Source organism: Pan paniscus, chromosome 13, assembly GCF_029289425.2.
Source record: "Pan paniscus chromosome 13, NHGRI_mPanPan1-v2.0_pri, whole genome shotgun sequence".
NCBI lineage: Eukaryota > Metazoa > Chordata > Mammalia > Primates > Hominidae > Pan > Pan paniscus.
Window position 1 is genome coordinate 36,020,153 of NC_073262.2, and position 10,214 is coordinate 36,030,366.

The 10,214-nt window shown below is 37.6% G+C and overlaps 2 pseudogenes; one reads left to right on the forward strand and one right to left on the reverse strand.

Moving 5' to 3' along the window:
- Positions 1-337: 337 nt before the first annotated feature.
- Positions 338-2,979, forward strand: LOC100972523 (adenosylhomocysteinase-like; annotated as a pseudogene).
- A 3,293-nt stretch (positions 2,980-6,272) lies between these two features.
- Positions 6,273-6,919, reverse strand: LOC106634494 (transcriptional repressor protein YY1-like; annotated as a pseudogene).
- Positions 6,920-10,214: the final 3,295 nt, after the last annotated feature.

Sequence of the window (10,214 nt, forward strand, 5' to 3'; positions counted from 1 at the left end):
TTCAAGGCAAGTAGTGGGTCATTTCAAAAGGATAAAAGAGTCAAAATAATCTTAAATGTATATCTTAAATACCTATAATAAAAAAGCTTCAAAATACGTGAAGCAAAAATTGATAGCAATGAAAGAATATTTTTACATCTCTTAGTACTTGATAGAACAAGTACACATACACACACAGTATGAGTTAGTAAGAATATTTGAATAAACAAATCAAAACAATCTGATATTCATAGAATATTATACCCAAACAAGAACAAAATACACATTCTTTTCAAATCACATGGAACAACCATGAAAATATACCCTATACTGGGTATATCATAAGCCTCAGGAAATTTTGAAAACTTGAAATTATTTAAAATATATTTGTTCTCTTACACAACAAAATTAAAATAAAAATCAATAACATTGAGATATACAGAAAAATCTCAAAAGTATGGAAAATAACCCTCTTTTAAGTAACCAGTGAATCAAAGAAAAAATCAAAAGTGAGTTTAGAATTATTCCAAAATGATAATACAAAAGATGAAATGGATAGGATGTAGCTAAAACAGTTATAAAAGTAAAAATCTATCACTTTAAATAAAGAAAAGCAGAAAGATGTGAAATCAACAATCTAGATTTTCCACTTAAAAAGCCTGAATAAGTGTAATTAAATAAGGAATAAGCAGAGAGAAAGAAGTAACAAATAGAAGAGCAGAAATTAATATAGCAGGAAAAAACAAATAGCATCGTAAATAAAAAGACAAAAAATTAATTTCAAAAGGATTAAAAAAAAGGGGAGGGGGGCATATATCTAGCTAGATGAACCAGGGGATAAAAAGGAAGGAAACACAAATTATCAACCCAAAGAATAAAAGATGGCATATCATTATGTGTCCTAGAAACATTAAAAACACAATGAAATGTTACTGAAAAATACTTTTATTCAGTGAATTTTAATTACTATATATTGGATAAAGTTATTGTAAAATGCACTTTGCAAAACTGACACAAAAATGAAAAAAATAAAATAGCCACTTATCTGATAAAGAAATCACGATAAAACTTTCACACACAAAAATTTTAAAAACTAAAAGTCCAGATGTATTCAATGATAAATTTTATTTAATGTGTAAAAATAATTAATCCTTTCTAATTCATTTCATACGAATAATGTAACTCTGATACCAAAACCTGACAAAGATATTACAAGAAAAAATCACAGACCACAATCATGATGGAGGAATTTTTAAACAAAATATTAAGAAATAAAATCCAATGATATATAAAAAGGATAATTCATAATGACCAAGTGGAGTTTATCCCAAGATGCAAGTTTGTTTTAACATCCAAAAATTAATAGTTGGAATTCTCTTCATTAACAGAAGATTAGAAAAAGTATAAGTTATTCAATTCATGCAGCAAAAATATGTGACAACATTCAACAAACCTGATAAAGGGCATGTATGAAAAACCTACAGCTAATATCATATTTAATGTTGAAACATTGAACTCTTTCTTCCAAGACCAAGTGAGCAAGGCAAGAATGTCTGCTCTTTCCCTGCCCGGCGCCGACCGCCCAGTGCCTGTCCCCAGACTGAGGCCCAGCCCCCTTCGCCCGTGCCCATCAAGAGCGCCACCAGCATGTCTGACAAACTGCCCTACAAAGTCGCTGCCTGGGGACGCAAGGCCCTGGACATTGCAGAGAACAAGATGCCAGGCCTGATGCGCATATGGGAGCGGTACTCCGCCTCCAAGCCACTGAACGGCGCCCACATCCCTGGCTGTCTGCACAGGACCGTGGAGACTGCCGTCCTAATGAGCCTCATCACCCTGGGTACTGAGGTGCAGTGGTCCAGCTGCAACATCTTCTCTACCCAGGACCATGCGGCTGCTGCCATTGCCAAAGCTGGCATTTCAGCCAGCACTGGCATTCCAGTGTTGCCGTTGCCAAGGCTGGCATGCCTGGAAGGGCGAAACAGACGAGGAGTACCTGTGGTGCATTGAGCAGATGATGTACCTCAAGGACGGGCCCGTCAACATGATTCTGGAAGACGGGCGACCTTACCAACCTCATCCACACAGAGTACTCGCAGCTCCTGCTGAGCTTCCGAGGTATATCCAAAGAGACCACAATCGGGGTCCACAACCTGTACAAGATGATGGCCAATGAGATCCTGAAGGTGCCTGCCATCGATGTCAATGACTCCGCCACCAAGAGCAAGTTTGACAACCTCTATGGCTGTGGGAGCCCCTCATAGGTGGTATCAAGCAGGCCACAGACGTGATGATTGCCGGCAAGGTAGCGGTGGTAGCAGGCTATGGCGATGTGGGCAAGAGCTGTGCCCAGGCCCTGCGGGGTTTCAGGGCCAGCGTCATCATCACCAAGACTGACCCCATCAAGGCACTGCAGGCTGCCATGGAGGGCTATGAGGTGACTACCATGGATGAGGCCTGTCAGGAGGGCGACGTCTTTGTCACCACCACAGGTTGTGTTGACATCATCCTTGGCCAGCACTTTGAGCAGACGAAGGATGATACCATTGTGTGTAACACTGGATACTTTGATGTGGAGATGGATGTCAAGTGGCTCAACAAGAACACTGTGGAGAAGGTGAACGTCAAGCTGCAGGTGGACCCGTACCGGCTGAAGAATGGGCGGGGCATCATCCTGCTGGCTGAGGGTCGGCTGGTTAACCTGGCTTGTGCCATGGGTCACCCTAGCTTCGTGAGGAGTAACTCCCTCACCAGCCAGGTGATGGCGCAGATCAAGCTGTGGACCCACCCAGACAAGTACTCCGTTGGGGTTCACTTCCTGCCCAAGAAGCTGGATGAGTCGGTGGCTGAAGCCCACCTGGGCAAGTTGAACATGAAGCTGACCAAGCTGACTGAGAAGCAGGCCCAGTACCTGGGCATGTCTTGTTACTGCCCCTTCAAGCCAGATCACTACCGCTACTGAGAACCCGGTCTGCACTTCACCTTTCAGCCGCTGTCCCTGCCCAGGCCCCTCCTCTCCTCCCTAACAGCAAACGGCACCAACTTTGTGATTCGTTTGTCAGTGTCCCCCATCGACTCTCTGGGGCCAGTCACTCAGTTTTTGGCCTCTGCTGCAGCCCTCATACTGTTCCAAGAGTGGCAGCGGGAACTGAGAGGCCCCTCCAGAAGCCACGGTCATGATGGAGGTCCCAGCCACAGGGAACCATGAGCTCAGTGGTCTTGGAACTGCCCACTAAGTCAGTCCTTCCTTAGTCTCAGTCAGTAGTGGAGTCACAAAGCCCATGTATTTTGTCATCTAGGCCTTCACCTGGTCTATGGACTTATACCTGTGTGCTTGGTTGACAGGTCCAGTGGTTCCTCAGCCCATGACAGATGAGAAAGAGCTATATTGAAGGGCAAAGAAGATCTATCGTTCGAATTTTCCTGAGAGACTGGCTTAGTGCTGGGCCTTCTCTTAAACCTCATAACAATGAGGTTAGTACTTTTAGTCCCTGTTTTACAGGGATTAGAATAGACTGTTAAGGGGCAACTGAGAAAGAACAGAGAAGTGACAACCAGAGGTTGAGAGGGGCCATAAAAACATAAAAGCAGGCAGAGATCTGCCACCACTTTGTAACCTGATGGTTCCTATCAGAGAATAATTTGGCCTACAATGTTTATAGTGTTAAAAGAAAGCAGAAAGGTGGGTAAATAAAAATCTTGGTGGAAAAAAAAAATGAAGTCTGCTCTTACCACTTCTGTATATCTTTATACCAGAGCAATAGATAAGAAAAAAGCTATGAAGATTGGAAAGGAAGAAGCAAAAACTTTCATTATCTGCATGTAGTTTGACTACATAGATATTCATAAAATATATATCAAATAAATTATTAGAATTAATAAACAAAATTAGATCAGAAGCTGAAAAGTCCAAAAATGATCTATGGTCCTATATACTAATCACTTAAAAACTGGAAAATAAACTTCTTTAAAATACCATTTACAGTTGCACAAAATTTAAATACTATTTGTGATAGCATCCTATTATTATTACAATATTGATAGAAATTACTTTAATAAAAATCTATAGAAACTGTATGCTAAAATTATAAGAATATTGAGAGAAATTTAAGAAGACCTAAACAATTGAATTGAAACTCTCAGTATTAATATTTTATTTGTCTCCAGATACCTATATAAACTCAGAAACAATGCCAGACAAAATCCTACAGAAATGTTTCTACAAAATGACCAGCTGATTCAAATTCATTTTTAGAAATTCAAAAAAACTCAGAGTTAAAACAATCTGGAAAATGTTGATAGAGATACAGTAGCTTGTTCTAAGACTTGTTCTATAGCTACAATAGTTTTTAAAAAAGTGGTATAAGCATACGAATAAAAAATAAATCAACTGAATAGAATATGCTCTAGAACTAGAACCACATACATAGGATCAATTGATTTTCAACAAAACGCCAAGATAATATTCAGGAAAAAAAATATTTTTAACAAATAGTGCTAGAACAACTGTATATTCATATGGGGAAAAAATGAGCTTCACCCCCCCCATTTCATATTATACATGAAAATTATATCCCTGCCAAATGGATCAAAGACCTAAATATAGAAACTATAAATTTAAATTATCTAGAATAAAATACAGGAAATTATCTTCTCTAAAAATTTACAAATATTTATTCAACAGAAAACACTAACCATGTTGATAAATTTCATCAAATTTTAAAATCTTGTGCCTCAAGAGGCAAACCATTGTTTGGAATAAAACATTCTTAGTACATATGTACAACAAAGAACTTGTATCGAAAATATATTTTTTTTAATCTGCTACACTTCAATAGTAAAAATAACCAACCAGTTTAAAAATGAGCAAAAGACTTGGACAAACACTTCACCATAAAAATATTCAGATAGCCAGTGAATATGTTAAAGAATGCTCAAACTCATTAGTCACTAGAAATACGAAAATTCAAACAACAAAATAAAACTCCATGCATACTAAAAGAGCTAAAATTTGAGAGTGACAATATGAAGTGCCAGAGCAGATGTATAGTAAACTAGAGCTCTTCTATGCTTCTGTAGACAATGTAAAACATATAACCACTTTGGGAAACAGTTTACCATTTTCTTAGAAAGTTAAATATATACTTCCTACATGAGTCAGCAACCCTACCCCTAAGAATTTGCTCAGGAGAAATGAAAACTTATGCTCACGCAAAGATGTATACATAAGTATTTATAGCAACTTTATTCATAACAGCCCCAAATTGGGTACAACCCAAATACCCATCAAGTCATGAATGGCAAAACAAAACTAGTAAAATAAATAAATAAATAAATAAATAAATAAATAAATACCTATGCATAAATACAATAGTCTAGCTGTATCTCAAAAGCATTCTGTACAGTAAACAAAACTTGATACAAGGGTACATACTATATAATTATTTTTAGTTATTAAAATATCTATGCATCACTTTAATAACAAATCATTGTAACTGAGTTCAAAATAAAGGAAAGAAGATGCTTTATTTAGCTTCCAATTTCTGGGAGACTCAAGAATTATAAGTATTCTGGACAACAAAAGAAAATAAGACTGTGCTTACAGAGCTTGTTCTGCCATATTCTTTCTTTAGGATGGCTATTTTATTGTTGCCTTTTTTGTTACATGGAATGTGCACAACAGGTTTTAAAAGGTACAACATTTGTATAACTGAGAGCCACTTTCAGTAACTGAACAGGCAAAGAAATTACACTGAACATCAGCATCTGGCAGTATTTTTTGGGAAAAACGTGACTAAAATGGATTTAAATGAACACTATTAAATGACATCTAATATTTGATACTACATGACTCCATACAGCTGTATGATACAATTATACAAAATGTATTAACATCAAAGAATATAACCAAAATTCATATAGCAAACAAATCCTATATAACTTTTTTTACAGGAAAATATTTTTGAAGCATGCAAGTAACTGCCCATTCTTTCAAAGAAAATCTATTGCAAGCAAAATTATCAACCTCCAGAAAAATCACACATAGCATTACTAAGCATATCTTCAAAAAGTGTACAATATGCACACTTAGAAAATAAAAAATTTAAAAAATTATAAGCGACAAATGAGCGTCATACTTGCAAGAATGTAAACAGAAGTCCCATTTTTAGCACTGTTGTATAAAGAATTGTCTTTTGCATCTAAGAGTTGTCCTGTTGGGAACACACTTTACAAAAAAACCATGTTTTTGAAACAAGATTAGAGAGCAAGATAAAGCATCTTTTAAAGCCTTTTTAAAATTCATGTGTGTGAAAATTGAAGTCCAGTGAAAAGCATTTCCCACGGTCTTCAAATGTGAACTGAAACAGCTTCTCTCCAGTGTGAACCAGTTGGTGTGGTTTTAGTTTTGAGCTCTCAACAAAAGCTCTTCTACATTCTGTGCAGAAGTGGACTCCATGATAGTGAGTGTGCAGATGTTTTCTCATGTCAGTTATCCTTGAACATCTTTGTGCAGACTTGGCGAAGGCCAGCTATTGTTCATGGAACATCATCTTTTAAATTTTTCTTGGCTTCGTTCTGGCGAATTCTGCAGTTTTTTTGGGATCTGAGCTGTCAATGCCAGGTATTCCTCCAGGAGGAAGTTTCTTTCCTGTCATATACTCTGAATAATCAGGAGGTGAGTTCTCTCCAGTGATCTGTTTCTCAACCACTATTTTATGGTTAACGTCTTTTTGTTTTCATCCGAGTACCACATGGAGACAGATAACTTGCCCTCCAGGTTCCTGATCTGCACTCGCTTCTGCCCCCACTTCTTGTTGCCCAAGATGGTGCCACATCCACCCTTGCCAGCCCCCACCATGGTGACCAGGGCCTGCTCGAGGTGGTGGTGGTGGTCGCCGCTGGCCAGCTCTGGCACCAGGATGAGTATCTGGTTCCCCATCCAAGTCCTCGCTACCCACCACCTCCTGGCATGCCTGCACCAGGATCACCTCCTGGTGGTGGTGAACCTGGGTGAGGTCGTCGTGAGGAATGGCTGCAGCAGATCCTGGCCAGGTGGTGTGGGTGGTCACACCCTATGCCTATGGCCACCCCTGCCACCGTCTTCATTGTCATTGTCCTCCTCCTCGCCCACCATCATGGTCTCAATGGTCTTCACCAGGATGATGTCTACCTAGATCTACTGCAGCTCCAAGATCTCAGCCAGCATCTCCGAGGCGTCTGTACCCATGCAGAGGGTGTCATCCAGTGGCCTGGGCTCCTCAGCTGCGGTGGCAGGCAAGGAGGTGGCCAACTGTGAGGAAGGAAGCTTAATTTTTATAAAGATCTAGAATAGGAAAAACGAAGCTATGGTAATAGTAATCAGACTGTCTCAGAACAGGGGATATGGGAATTTCCTGCAAAGAGGGATGCAAGAGACATTTTGAGATGATGGAAGTACTGTATGTCTTGAATAGGGTGCTGATAATGTGGGTGTACACATTGTCAAAAGTCATCTAAGCATTCTCATAATCTGTGCATTTTACTGTGTATAAATTATACTTCAATAAAGTTATAAAAAATTTAAGATAGATAAACAGATCAAGCTATGAGTAGATATTCTTCATACAAATAGGCCCCAGGTTGATTCCCCAGATGTGTATACCTAAACTCTTTGGACCTTTTGTCTGGGGTCCTTGTTTTTCTCCAATGTTTGAAAAGGCAATTTCCCCTTCTGTGAGTGAACTAGGGAAAAATATTCTAATTGATTTGATCAGCAAACCCAAACCTTCCTCTATTTAAAGAGAAACCAATTTGAACATTCTGTAACTGCATACAGATCTTGCCTTGCTTGAAGGGGTCTGCCTAGTAATCCCATAATACATAACTCTATTTCAAATGGGATTGAGGTTACTGAGGCAGAGCAGAAACATTTGCTATGCTTATTTGCATTAACCAATAGTTGGACTGGCCTTGGGGCTCAAAGATATTTGTGGAAGGTTCTATGGTCTACTGAGCTGATGAAATGGCATGGCTTTCTGTATACATAGAGATAACTTTTTGATAACTATGATCACTAACAAATGTTGCTACAGAGAGATTTAGACAAGCATAGTCTCTGATTAGAAGGGATTTATAATCTAGCATGGATAATATTGGCATGGTTCAACATGTGGAGGATTTAAAACAGACAGAAAAAGATACTAACCAATACACAAAATGACATATTTCAATTCTCTATGTATCCAAATTTTGAGCCTTGTATTTGGGAGTCATTGGAAAACCCAAACAAAAACTTAACTAAAAAGATTTAATTTCATTACCCTTTTATTCTTGATCTTTATGTACCTAATAAAAACAAAGTATTGAATCAAAAATGGAATTAACCTCAGAAATTTAGAAGATATCTGACAAGGTAGAATAGAGCTGCAAAAAATGTTTTGGAAAAATTTCAACCCCTGAATATTGAACTATGACTTTACAAGTAACTGGCACCATTCCTCATCCTTCTGCCTATGTGTAGAGAGGCCCCACATTCTCACTGGGAATGTAGTAGAGGTCAACGGGTATGACTTTTTGTTTTATGATGCACACCAGCATCATGGGAGTAGGTAAGGCATCTGTCAAGCTCAGCTCAAAAGAGCTAATCGTCACAAAAGGTTACACACCTAATACATATCATTCACAAGTGCCCTCTGATTAGTTCTCCTCATGGTTCTCTCTAACATGACACATAAAGAGTAATGAGGAGCTGTTATCTTAAAATCTGGAGCAAGGATGCCCAGAAATAAAACCTTTATTCTCAGTTTGGAGTTGTTGGTCTTTGAATCTCATCTGCTCTCATCCTGTTCCTTCACTCTCTGCTAGCCATTGTGGCCCCTTGGCATTACTCAAACATTCCAAACAGGATCTCCATCTTCTCACCAGCTGGAATGGTCTTTGTCCAGATAGTCACAAGATTTGGTCCCTCACTTCTTCCGTCTTTGTTCAAGCATCATCTTAGGGAGATAGGCTCCAAATATCCTATTACAAATTGCACAACCAATCAGTATCTCCCTAGCTCCTTCCTGCTTGAATTTCTTTGTCTTTATCACCATCTCTCACCACTAACCATAAACTCCATGAGGGTAGAGATGTTTGTTCTCCTTATTGCTGTTCCTCTAGCACCTAGAATTCAGTCACCTTTATCATAGACACTCTACAATTGCATATGAAGTGAGTTTTTCTATCAGTGTCACCTGCCAATCTGAAGGTTTTTTATAACATTCATTCTCTTTCATAGTGTTTTTTTTTTTTTTCACTTTTCTGGATGCCAATCTTTTTCTAATGTTTCCTGTATAGTCTGTCTTTTGTAAAGAAAAAAAAAACACTCTGGAAGTCAACAAAGAAAAAAATCTTAAATAAACCATTTTCTTTCATCTGAACTTTGGAATCTTTTTATTAAAAGGTACTTTTTCTTTAAAAACAATGCCAATTTTTACACAGAAAGATTTGATCAGTAATTTTCAACTTGAGATGACCTCTTTACACTTCTACCATGTTTTCATAGATTAAGATAGTTTTGATGACAATGTGTTCAATGCTGTTATTTTAATAAAAATAAATCTTTATAGTCCTTACGTTTCAAAATACTGAAGTGTAACATTTGATCCTCACAGGTTTTATAATGAAAATGGTATCTGTATTTATGATCCTTCTGTTCTCAAGCCATATATACACACATTTTGTTTCCATTATATTCTTTTTCAATTATTTTATTATTTAACTTTTTAGTTGTCTTTTTATGTACTCTTTTAAGTATTTACATAATTCAGTACATTAGCTATCCTTATTTGAAAATTATTTGTCCCTTTCCTCCTTTACTCATAACTTCTGTTCTTTGTAACTGTGGCTTTCCCATTCTTACTATTGTCTTTCCCAAATCTTGTATAACACTCTACTTACCATATTTTTTAATTAAACAAATGTGGCAGTATGATCTTTCCCACCCATAGAAACCATATATATAGCTCATGGTATCATTCTTTGTCTCAGTTCTATTTCCTGAAGCTTAGTAAAAATGTTTTAATCCCTAAGTCTATCAACTTCTAACCTGTGAGTAAAAACCTTCGAGAACATTTCTTACATAATACTTCCCTGCTTTCCTGTTTTAGATTCTATCCTTTCCGTCTCATCCTATTTTAATGTATAGGCTTATGCAAATGGATTTACTAAAAGGGTAGGATAATTTTTGGAAAGAAATATACAGTAAGAAAGAA